Here is a 13,056-nt window from a genome sequence, read left to right as displayed (position 1 = left end):
TCAGTTTACATTTACAGTTTGCATTAGGTTTCCCATACATTTTTTGCCAACTTTTTCCTGATGGGTTTTTGTTGGGTTCTGACAACATGAATCTTTGATTAGCACTCGGAACATATCTTTATAAGACACAATATGATGAAAATTGCACGTAGCATTTCTCCCAGACTTATTGGTACAATTGTATGCTACACTACATCGCATTTTTACCATAGAGTCAGAAAATGCCGAAGGAAAACCAGCGCGGTCAACTTAGGCAGACTTGGGGAGCGGCAACACAAGATGGCCGCTGGTGGTTTCACATCTCACTATGGCGAATAAGTGGCATTGTTAGGCCATTCATATATAAGTCCGTGTGTATTTCGCACATTTCTGGGCGGGCGGGGGGGGGGGGGACCCTACCTATCCTGCAGAAGTCTATGGCAAACATCTGAGGTTGATCGTGGTCATTTTTTTGGGTGGGTTTTTTTTTTTTTTTTTAATGAAGCAATACGTGCTTTTTATAGGATGGAGATGATATGCAGGTTGGTTCATAGGAACCATCTGTCCAATGAACAGCATTAACATTTTTTTTACTCTGAAATGTAAAAAAATAAAATCTTTATGGGCAAAAAAAATTAATGACTTGCATTCATACAGCAAAGCACAGACACCCTATGCATGTTTTCAAACGGGCTTGTGCAAAAGTAACAAGCATGCACATCAGCTCTGTCCAATGACATGCGACTCAATATTTAAAACAGTACAACGTATGTTTTTTTTTTCTTCACATTTTTAAAAAAAGGAGAAAAGAAAATCACACAATACGGAGAAAATGTTTTACTTTGGATTACGATATTTGTTGTTTGGTTCGTGCATACCATCCTTTATTGTTTTTTTTGTGTATTTTTTTAAGTACAAAAACAACAAAAATATTGTCTTCCTGTTCTCGATATGAAGGAAAAAAACTTGTAGATATTTAAGACAGTTACAAACAATGCTATCCTTTGACAGATACTGTAAGTCTTATTTTTATTTGGGCAAAAGCCCAAAGTACACAAAATAATATTTACTTAATGTTTTTGAGCAAGAGGGGGAAAAAAAACCCCTAAAACAAGTTGGAGATACATGGTTGCATGGTGTCCAATGAAAAACATCACAATGAAATGCATCACTCTGTGCTTTTTATTTTACTCTAAAACAATAAATTGGGCAATACCACCGTCACTTTTCATAGGACATTGACCATGTGCAGGTTGGTTTAGGCAAGCCATCTATAAACAAAACTTTTATGTGTCGTTCAATTAAGTGTTATGTTGACTTCAGATTTAAAAAACAAACAAAAGAAATGCCTGGTTTACATTTGGTTCAGGCAAAGTCTATTTCGTTCCATCCAATAACCTCTCTTTGAAATGCTGTAATTTTTTTAAAGACTAAAGGCAAACAAACTCTGAAGATGGACAATGGTCTTACCTTCACAAGAGTCCGAGTATCCTCACCATGGACGACAGGAATTGTCCGACTCTTGTCTCTCTCCTCTCAGCTGCTCTCTACTCATGTGCTTTTCTGCCTGTCTCCCTCTCCAACACTTGCTTCACCTTCTCGTTCTCTCTCCGCCTCTCACGTCTCATACCCGAAAGAAGGCAACAGCGTCAGTCGAGGAGGATGCTGCTGCTGCCTGCCAGCATGGCTTGCCACATGTGGTCAGTCACACCGCCAATCACGTTTGCTCCCCCCCCCCACCCCGCCCCTGACACAGCAGCTGATGCTCTGTGACATGCTTCCTGTGGTGCCAAATGGTAATTCCAAGCCATCAGGAGAAAGAGACCAAAAGTCCATTTAATTTATTATTATTATTTTTTAATGAGGTCAGAGTTCTAAAAGCATTTTATTTGTTAAAAACAACTACTCCTTCATAGTCTTAACACCAGCAGGTGGGATGGGTGAACGGTGGCAAGAGAAATGGGAATTTCAATACCTAATTGATAGGATCTCCTGGCTTGTAACTCGAGTTTGTATTTCCAAGTCGGGGAGTCTGGGAGTTTACATGAACACATGAATAGAAGTCGTAAAACTGTAACCTGAGGGGTCAACTTCACTTTGTGGATATTTCATTTTAGGAGCATGTGTGAACAATTGCGCTCACCAGGCATATTAAGTACATCTGCACAGTCTGATGAGATCCTAAACAATATCTGTATCCAAAAATATTGGTTTATTAAGTACATGCCCTTGTATGATATTGTATCCCTACAGACAATCTCCTGCATGGCTGTATGTATGTATTGTAAAAATGTACCATAAATGTTGAGTAACAAAAACTGACTTGCGATGCAGACCCCACAGACTTATAGGTAAGTTTACGGTACCTCGTAGTCCCAGTTGGTCTCCCTTCCAAGTATGAACCATACCATGGTCCCTGGATTTTCTCAGTGTAGTATGGCCGCACAATCCATCAGTAGGGCTGTTCACACGGCAAGATTTGGTCCGGTGCTGCACCGGTGCTGCCCCAGTAGAGCGTTCATACGTGCAAATTAGCTCCGGCGTAGCCCAGGAAAAGAGCTTATACCGGACCAAATTTGACCCACCTCAGGGAGGTGGGTGAAATATTTGCTCCGCAGCAAATGCTCGGTTGCAAAGCAGCACCGGTGTAAATTTGCACGGGTGAACGCAACTGGGTTAAATTAGCTACAGAGCAAATGCTTGTGAAGAGTACGTATGGCGAGAATGCGTTGTTTTCGTTCTCTGTCGGACTTCCGTAATGTGTTGATTCATAACGACACAAGACTTGGCTAGTAACATCTTTCCTTTTGTAAGAGACTGGACTGTCTCTGAGTTGTTTGTTCCTTTGTTGTTTGTGTTTGCTTTTCCGAGTGTCATTGAAGTCATCGTTCATTTATGTTTTCTTGGGCGGTCACTCTCGAGCAGAAGGCACGGAAACCGACAAGGAGAAGGCCGTGCCGGTCCAGTCGTCGCTTGAGTTGTGTAAATAGAGTACGTTTTAAAAATACCCAACACGACAGCTCGTTTGTTTTCTGTCGTTTTGCTCCGCTGCAGAAACTGCCGTGTGAACGCAAGTGGGGCAGCCTCGACACTGTACCGGGGCTGCCTCGCTCAGCGGCTTTGTACGTGTGAAAGTTCCACACAATTTGCTGCGGTACAAAATATCCCGCAATAAAATATCTCGGTGCAGCACCGGAGCAAATGTGTGCCATGTGAACGGCCCTAATGTCAAAAGCAAGAGGTAGATCCCAAATACAGTACATCACACCACATTCATCATTGCTCATGTTTAATGTCTGCAATCCACAGTTAGCACAATAGGGAAACTGTCACTGCGATGTGGTTGCAGCATATCTGACCAAACCAAGTCATGGGCAAACACAAAGCAGGAAGCAGGAAAGTCAAGTCAAGTCAACAGTATTTATAGAGCACTTTCAAACAGCCATCGCTGCATACAAAGTGCTGTACATGGAGCGATTTAACATACACAATAAACAGTAAGACGAAATGGTAATAAAGGCGGTAGAAAGCACCAAGCAGTAAAATCATGCTGAGTCGAACGCCAAAGAATACAAGTGGGTTTTGAGGAGGGCTTTAAAGATGGGCAGCGAGGAGGCTTGCCGAATGTTCAGTGGGAGGTCATTCCAGAGAGAGGGACCAACAACAGAAAAGGCTCGATCCCCTCTGAGCCTCAGTTTAGTTCTTGGTACTTCTACCAAAGACTGGTCCACAGACCTGAGGCACCGGGCAGGTGTGTAGGGGCGGATGAGCTCAGAGAGGTTAGATGGTGCGAGATTATTTAGAGATTTGAAAACAAAGAGGAGGATCTTGAAAATAATTCTAAAATGAATGGGGAGCCAATGAAGTAATGCCAGAGTAGGAGTTATATGCTCCCTCTTACGAGTACCAGTCCAGAGGCGAGCAGCGGCATTCTGGACCAGCTGAAGGCGCTTAATGGATGACTGGCTGACTCCAAAGTACAGGGCATTACAGTAATCGAGCCGGGATGTGACAAAGGCATGGATTACTGTCTCAAAGTGTTCATGTGAGGGGAAAGGTTTTATTTTGGCCAGCTGTCTAAGGTGAAAGAAGCTGGATTTAACAACGGCACCAATTTGCCGATCGAGTTTGAAATCACTGTCCAGTTTAAGGCCCAAGTTTGAGACAGTTGATTTCAAATAAGGAGACAGGGGGCCCAAGTCTACACGATGGAATGTACAAGGGCCACTGGGACCAAACAATATCACCTCTGTCTTCTTTTCGTTGAATTTCAAGAAATTTTGTGCCATCCAGGTTTTGATTTCTTCCAGACAGGATATGAGTGGCCTTAATGAGAAGGCGTCTTTCTTGCTCAGTGGGACATAGATCTGGCAGTCATCTGCATAGCAGTGGAAGGGAATACCATGTTTCCTTAAGATGAAACCCAATGGGAGAAGATACAGCGAGAATAGCAGAGGCCCCAGAATTGAGCCCTGTGCCGTGCTATGCATCGTCTTGAAACCTGACTGGAAGACCTCCAAGATGTTATGTTCATCCAAGAAAAGTTTCAACTGCATGTGCACCACTTTTTGCAGTTTTGAAATGGGCCTGTAACTTGACAGCACATCTGGATCAAGACCAGGTTTCTTGATCAAGGGTTGGACCACAGCATGTTTAAACTGGTGGGGAACTACACCAGAAGAAAGGCTGCTGTTGATGATATCCAAGACCGTGGCACCAACACTCGGGAGAACCTCCTGAAATAAGCGTGGGGGAAGAGAGTCGCAAGGGGAGCCAGATGGCTTCGTCTGGCGAACTACATCCTCCAAAAGCGCCAAGGACACAGTATCAAAAGAATGAAGTACAGCTGAACATGGAACATGGACAGAGGGGTCAGATACGGTATTTGAGACCGGAGTCCTAGCTGTAGAGACCTTATCAATGAAAAACTGAAGGAATCTGTTGCACATCTCGGGTGAAGAATCCGAGCAAGTAGGCAGAGGGGGTTTGAGTACAGAATCTATCGTTTTAAATAGTGCGCGTGGGTTGTGACGGTTAGCTAGAATAAGGTCCGACAGATATTCTCTTTTGGCCTCTTTTACTGTGAGCTGGTAGTCACGCCAGCAGTCTTTCCAAATTTGATAAGAGACATGCAATTTGTCATTTTTCCACTTGCGTTCAGCTTTGCGACACTCCTGCCTAGCTGCGCGCGTAATGTCATTAAACCATGGCTCGGGTTTAGGCTTTGGGAGCACAATTTTTGAAGGAGCCACCAAATCCAGGATGGCACGGCATGACGAGTCGAACCAAGAGGTGAGTTCCTCTGTGTTAGACGAGGGTACGCAAAGGTTATTAAAGGCATCAGAGAAACGACTAGCAGTGCAAGGGTTAAAAATTCGGCGTTTACAGCTAGGAGCACCAGATTTCACAGCAGCATGCGATAAGACTACTTCAAATACAACTGCCATGTGATCAGAAATCCCATTTTCAAGGACTTCCAGATTCGACACTGGTAGACCATGAGCAAGGACAAGGTCTAAAATATGTCCTTGTTCATGTGTCGGGCTGGTCACATACTGCACAAAAGTAAAAGAGTCGATAAGTCTTAAGAAGTCTTTTGCTAGCGTTTTTTCCGGACAGCACACATGGATATTAAAATCCCCCATTAGGAGGATATGATCATATCTCAGCCTGATTTCCGCAAGTAAGGTTGAAAAGTCACTTAAAAAGTATTTGTTGTATGTAGGAGGACGGTAATGACAGCACAAAGCACCGTGAAAACACGACCAACTTCAAAGAAGGTTGCTTCAAAGCTGTTGGCCGATGTGGTGAATGTGCACCGTTTACATTTGAAAGTGTTCTTAAAGATGCTTACCGTACCTCCACCACATCCTGATGTCCTCGGGGTATCGAGGAAACCACAGTTAGGTGGTAACAATTCAATCAAAGCGTTGTACTCACCAGTACCTGCCCAAGTCTCCGTCAGACACAGAAAATCCAAGTCATTGGAAAGGAAATACTCCCTCAGAATATGGGTCTTGTTCGTCAGCGACCGGGCATTTAACAACGCGATCCTCGTGGAAGTAGCAACGGGAGGGATTGCCTCTGTCGATCGCCGAGCCCGGGGGAATTCCCTCAAAAGGTTTCCCTGGACTCCTCCCTGAGAAAGGCGCGCAGGGTAGAAATGTCGTGGCGCGTTGGGAGAGCCAACGACTGTTAGCAAGCACGAGGCGACGGTGTCGAGGGCACACCACGCCGGAGCGATCGAAGTGCGTCTCAGATCCCGTTTCAGCTTCACGAGCTGACCACTGCGTTTGCCGCGGCTGCGGCGGCGGCGCTTCCGTGAAGGGAGCGAGCGAACGCGGAAGAGATCAGCCGGCAGGTTAGCCAAGAACGGAGGTAGCGTCTTTTCACCACTGTCTTGCCAAAACACGGCTGAATCTCCAACGTGTTGTTGAATCAATAACAACGATCGGCGATCATAAACCAACCGAGACGCTGTTAGGGAGGTAACAAGCATTGCGAAAAGTAAAAAAACCCGAAATGGCAGGAGCGTCGCCGAACACACTGGCGCACAAGCGGCCATTATAGGCTTCATCATAGGCCATCAGGAAAGGCCAAGGCAGAACTCGTAATCGGAGACAGAAGACTGAGGTGATCATTTGTTTGCTTACTTATTCTTTGTTGAACAGGGTGAAAGCAATTGATAACCGTTTTTCATTGACAATGCCAACCAGGAGGCAACTTCGAGTTCAGTATCTTCCCCAAGAACACTTTAAAAGCAAACAGTTGGCAATGAATCAGTCAGAGGACATCCCACTCGACCAAATGTGCTTCAGCTGATAACCAGGAAAACGACAAGCCAAGAGGTTCAAATGTAGGCAGAATCAACAACATGAGGTCTGTCCAAACGACTCCAGTGAAAATCCTCTACAACAAAACCTACATGGGTGAAAATACCTCGTAGTGTGAAAAAAATCTTCATTCATTAAAACCATTCCCACTTTTCTGGTCCCCCTACAACAAAACACCCCCCCCCCCCCGTTGCGTAATATGAAATCTTTTTCTCTGCCCTTGTCTCGCAACGAGATTCACTACAATGAAAACTAGACTTCAGCAAAAATTTAACCCAACCTCAGCCTACAGCGACTCCTACTGCATAGCTCGGAAACGGCAACAGCAAACACCGCAGTGGCTTACACCTGCGCAGTAGAACAGAAAGTATTTGTTATTGTTATCTTCGGACGCAGCACTAACGTTGCATTGCTAAAATATCCCCTGTTGTGAAAAATTTCTTGCTGCAAACATGATTTCGTTGTAGAGGAGTTACACTGTACTGGAGAGCCTCGCGTGAATCAGGAAAGGCTTAAATCGTGGCTGATTTCTGATTTGAGGAAACTTGTGTGCCCAGGTGAGCTGAGTGTCTTAGGGGGTGGGCGTGGCTGACAAGCAGAATGGAGCACTGGAGAGGTGAATGGAAAGACAAGGCATACACAGGTAAGCCAATTAAGCTAAATTGGAAAAATCTATCCATTGAAATGAAATTTATCCTCTTTGAGATTTGAGTAATAAAATCCCCAGCAAAATCTTGAGACTGGAAACCCCAAGGTCAAAATGGGAAACACCTCCGAAGGTGGTGGAGAATGACAGAGCGAAGATCCTGTGGGACTTCCAGATCCAGACTGACAAGATGGTAATGGCGAACCAACCAGATATCGTGATCATAGATAAAGGGCAGAGGAAAGCCATTGTAGTGGATGTAGCGGTCCCAAGTGATGGAAACATCAGGAAGAAGGAACATGAGAAACTCGAGAAATACCAAGGGCTCAGAGAGAAGCTGGAGAGAGCCTGGAAGGTAATGGTGACAGTCGTGCCTGTGGTGGTCGGAGCACTCGGGGCAGTGACCCCCAAACAAGATGAGTGGTTGCAACAGATCCCGGGAACAACATCGGACATCTCAGTCCAGAAATGTGCAGTGCTGGGAACAGCAAGGATACTGCGCAGAACCCTCAAGCTTCCAGGCCTCTGGTAGAGGACCCGAGCTGAATGAGGGACGGACACCACCCGAGGGGTGAGATGAGGATTTATATATATATATATATATATATATATATATATATATATATATATAAAATCCCGCCCAAAATCCATGTACCAAGAATGTTCGAACACTCACGTCGACATAATGCAACAGCCGCTCCTTCTCGTTGACTTTGTAGGTCTTGACACCATATTGCTTAGCCAATCGGAGAATGCGATTCTGTGTCGGACCGACGTAAGCACCCCACAGGTCCACCCATTTGGTCTCCTTATTCTAAAATAAAAGATCATATAAATGCGGTTAAGACATTGACTCAGCTATAAGGAGGCATCTTTTATTGATGGCTTTCCAAGGTCCAAACATGTGCACATGCAAGGATTGCATGGATTGTTTGCAGTCACTAGCACGTTCATAAACAGTACAAAATTGCTATGCTGAAAATTGAAGCAAATGCGAAATGATTTTAAGATTCAAAATCAATTCATTAAGATTAACTTACAACTTTATACTCATAGTAAAGTGTGTTTCATGGTACAGCAAGAAAGTCTTGTTTCATCTCGGGACTTTCGGAACTTACCCGCGCAGTGAACGTACGACCGCCAACTCTGTCGCGGGCTTCCAAAACAACAGGACTTCAGCAACAACTTGGCTGCACTCAACCCTGACAAGGGGAAAAGATGACCTTATCAGTCACAAGACAAGTCATCACCACAAGTCATCAACAAGATGCCGACCGAGCAGGCAGCCGTCAGCAAGTGCTCTTCAAGAGCCTTTCTTTTTGTTGTTGTTTTTTGTGGTTTGTTTTGTCACATGGTGTTGTTGTTTCATCGTGTGGACGTGATGTGGATTGTTTTCAGCATTTTTGGCCATGACATTCGTCCAAGAAAAAGAATCTGCGCTTGGTGGTTGCGCCTTCTCGGCATCACGCATGTACCAGCACTGATTTTTTATTGGAAGGAATGTCGGAGCCATCTGACTGCTGGACAGCCCCAAGACACTTGTGTTTTTTGCGCCTGAAATGGGCAGCATTTTTCACAGCCCCGCTTTGTTCAGCAGAAATGTCGGTGCTGTTGGACAGTCTGCGGCTGGATGGATGCATGGCTTGAGGAGCCGGCAATGAGTAGAGGAGCGTCAGCAAGTGTGTTTGTGTGTGTGTGTGTGTGTGTGTGTGTGTGTATGTTTTGCTGTTTTGTGATCTTTTTATATAGCCCTTGAATTGGGCCTCATTGGGTGGTGCAAGGAATCTCCCGTTTTTTGTATCGGTTAAAAACTGTAACCCCCATGTCCGCCGCTAAATGTGTTTTTCTTTTCCCCAAATTAAACTCTCAAAATCTTTCACCACATTCTTGACACAAACACCTGCATAAACAGAAGGACTGTAACTCACTTCATAGTTACTGTTCTTGCTCCACCAATGAAGATACAACACTTGAGCAAGTAGAATTCCACCAGGCTGTCCGGAAGATACCGTTCATAGTGCTTCAGAAAAATATATTTCTCGAGATGTCACGATACAGTGTAGTGGATTCTCCAATCCCAAAAAATGTGTTCAAATTTGGGTAGTGAGTAACATTGGCCACAAAGCCGAAACAGTGAAAGAGCGGGGGATTACTGTATGCCCTAATGAAGTGTACTCTGAGTGCATATGACAGTGTGCATTCGAGAATGATGCCCGCAGGACATTCAAATATAATTACTTCATCCATTATCCTCACATAGCTCCATGTGATGAGAGACACCCTAAAGATGAAGAATTAAAAATGAGAGAAAAGATGATAAATGGTTTTCATGAATGACACTTAACTGAGCTGGAGGCCAAATCATCACATTATCTGTTATATCTTCTGTCTACATTTTTGGATGTCTTTGCGGTCTTTTGGTCTTTTGCTTCCCAAAATAAGACTTACATTGACACATTTTGGCATTCTTTAGGTGCATCGGAGGGAATCCAGAAAATGAGCAAGGGAGGAAGAAGGCAGAGCCAGACTCATAAGTCAGATCATCACAAAGCGAATGGAGTGAAGGTGAATTTTTCACACACGCTGAGAGTTGTGATTGCGTCCGTATGTTAGTACCTGTATATGACAAATGCAAAAAGGCAGGACTGTACCACTGCAGATTGTGGGGTGTTGGTAAACTAAATGCTTTCAAGTATCCGAAAAGAAATCCGTAAACAAAAGTGACTCGGGTTTTCCGTGGGAAAGATGGAAAACAATGAAGGTTGGGTACCCGGCGGCTGGGTGTTAGGTTCCGAGGTCGGCCGGGTCGCAATGGCACCGGCGGGGGAGTGGTCCCCGACGCCGGCCGCGGCCCGGCCTGGACTATGGGAGCGTAGGCGGACGGCGACACCGGCGGCCAGCCAGGCTGTCCGCCGGCGGCCACCGCCGCCCATCGAGGTTGGTCACACTCCGGGCTGCGGGGGGCCGGGGCGCAACGGGGTGCGCCGGCGCCGCCGCTGACGGCATCGCGGGGTCAACGACGGTGCCGGCCAACGACCGGTACCGTCCCCCCCACACGCCCGTCCCCCCTCACGCCATCCCGGCCCCGCGCCTCTCCCCGCGGGCCGCCTTCGAACGTCGCCGTCGCCGCCACCGCCGCCTCCGCCATCCCCCTCGCGCCCTCGGCACGTCTGGCTTTCGGGGTCAGGGGGCCGGGGCGCTCCGTCAAATATTTGGTCATATTTAATATTAAATCATAAGAAAATAATCATTCATTCATTCATTCATTCATTCATCTTCCGAGCCGCTTGATCCTCACTAGGGTCGCGGGGGGTGGTGGAGCCTATCCCAGCTGTCTTCGGGCAGTAGGCGGGGGACACCCTGAATCGGTTGCCAGCCAATCGCAGGGCACACAGAAACGAACAACCATTCGCACTCACACTCACACCTCGGGACAATTTAGAGTGTTCAATTAGCCTGCCACGCATGTTTTTGGAATGTGGGAGGAAACCGGAGCACCTGGAGAAAACCCACGCAGGCCCGGGGAGAACATGCAAACTCCACACAGGGAGGCCGGAGCTGGAATTGAACCCGGTACCTCTGCACTGTGAAGCCGACCTGCTAACCACTTGGCTACCGGGCCGCCCAAGAAAATAATCAATAATAAGAAAATAACTATGTATGGCCATTAAAATATTGGTGCATTGTTGCATAGTCAGAATGGCAACGCAATGTGTATTGTATGTATGTGGGTAGTGTGTATGCTTTGTGTGAAGGTGGGCAGTGAAACCTCGTGAAACCAGCAGTGTATCAGCGCCTCCATCGTTACTTCACTGGGTTCTTTAATCTTTCATGCTCACGTTTCATATTGACAGTAAGAAGTGGCCCATTTACAACATTTTTCCTGATCCACCATTCGTCAATGGCCTGGGCACCTGTCCGTCAATGTCCGTCCAACGTTTTTTTCCAGCCGAACCAAACTAATCATCAGTTATATTAATTTAACCACGCTTCGGTCATCTCTTGCGTCAGTAAGTTTTACCGGTCCACCAGTCTGTTTAAAAAAAACATCCAATTTGATTAGAATGTTAAATGGTGTACACTATATTTCAGTGTATCTACAAATGGTGTCTGTCCACACACACACACACACACACACAAACTTTATTTATCCGCGTGGGGCAATTAGAGTCATAGACTTATTTACCCATCTACTGGACTGTTAAGTACAGCGGGAGCACGCTGATGGCTGCGTCCCGCTGTTTTAAGTCCCAAAATGCCAAAAAGTTTACCTTTCAAGTTTAAAATGGCTTACATCACTCAAAACACCCATTTGGACATGCAGTAATTAGCAGTCTCTTAGTTCCAGAATTGCCTGCAATTGGCCACATTGCCAGTAAATGGCGCTGTGGTGCATACAATAGACAGACAACGTGTTTCTGGGTTGTGTCGCTGTTGTCCCAAATACACAGCACACTAGTGCAGACTAACCACTGTGTGATGGCCATGTTGGCAGAAAAGGTCATGGAGAGCATGGACATTAGCTTTACATTGCCGCAGGCACGCAGCTCAAAAGGAGCGTGTCCTATCTGCCTATCTAGCTTTCGCCATGTCGTACGTGTGCACGCACGCCTCTTGAACTTACTGTTTTTTATACGGTATACAGTTGCTTTTGGGTCAAGCCCGTATCTATGGAATGCAACTGTAATGGAGATGAAAAAAAAGAGGAACAGCGACACACCATTTGTCAAGCAATTTTATCTTTAAAAAAATAAAAATAAAAACGGTCTGAATCAATGTTGATTTTAACGGACAATTGGTTCTAACGGATAACTCCACACCCCGATTAGTCCATCAAATCAAAAATTCACTGTCAATAATCCAGGTCCTTGCCAGAAATGAATGGCTTCCTGATGGGCACACGCCGCCACTGTACCACGAACCTTCATGGAAATGAGTTGTGTTGTTTATTATTAACTTTAGTAACGAACTAACAAATTGCAATCAGTGGAGGTCATGAAAATAGTCGTCAAAATTGTTTGTTGAGATGGAAGTGCACACGTGAGCGACTTCTGGTATGCGAAATTCTCGGGGGAAATAAAGGGCGGTGCTAAGTGGAGCTTAGCGGGTCAAAAGTTTAAGATGCACAATCACCTGAATGACCTCGACTGACCCTCAAATTTCTCACCTTCTCTAGCCTCTAGCCCACACACGCACACACGCACACACACACACACACACACACACACACACACACACACACTTTCAGGAGCTGGATGATGGGGGGGGGGCGATTTACAGCCATGAGAAGATGGCCCCTGCGACTCCACCAGCAAAAACAGCAATAGCCTCCTGTAGAGTTGTACAAGCAAAGTTTGGGGTCTAATGACACTTCCAGGCATCGTCAGACATGGCTGCTGCTGACATTATCATTATCACAGTAAAACGTCGTAACTCTCACTCACACAAACACACACAGGTCAACAAGTAAATGGCTTAAAACAATGCACCATAATATCACATTAACAGAATGCTTAAGTCAGCCAAATGTGAATCCCATACGTGTCGGGAAAAGGGTGGGCCTGCAGGAAGAAGCCTGTAGCCAGGAGACAAACCACC

At 45.7% G+C, this 13,056-nt stretch overlaps 2 protein-coding genes across 3 annotated transcripts in view; both read right to left on the bottom strand.

The window, feature by feature from the left end:
- ndp (norrin cystine knot growth factor NDP) overlaps positions 1-1,625 on the bottom strand; it is a 32,857-nt gene extending 31,232 nt beyond the window's left edge. The window contains exon 1 of the mRNA XM_052081813.1: positions 1,450-1,625. The gene's annotated coding sequence lies outside the window, so the exon portion shown is untranslated. The remainder of the gene's footprint in view (positions 1-1,449) is intronic.
- Positions 1-8,626, bottom strand: part of mao (monoamine oxidase) — an 80,810-nt gene extending 72,184 nt beyond the window's left edge. Inside the window, exon 1 of one of the 2 annotated variants that reach the window (XM_052081785.1) lies at positions 8,577-8,626. The gene's annotated coding sequence lies outside the window, so the exon portion shown is untranslated. Of the gene's footprint in view, positions 1-8,134; positions 8,267-8,576 lie in introns of those variants that run through there. The other variant, XM_052081784.1, reaches the window with a different exon arrangement.
- Positions 8,627-13,056: the final 4,430 nt, after the last annotated feature.

This window comes from Hippocampus zosterae, chromosome 12, assembly GCF_025434085.1.
Source record: "Hippocampus zosterae strain Florida chromosome 12, ASM2543408v3, whole genome shotgun sequence".
Taxonomy (NCBI): Eukaryota; Metazoa; Chordata; class Actinopteri; order Syngnathiformes; family Syngnathidae; genus Hippocampus; species Hippocampus zosterae.
This window is presented reverse-complemented; position numbering and strand designations above follow the sequence as displayed.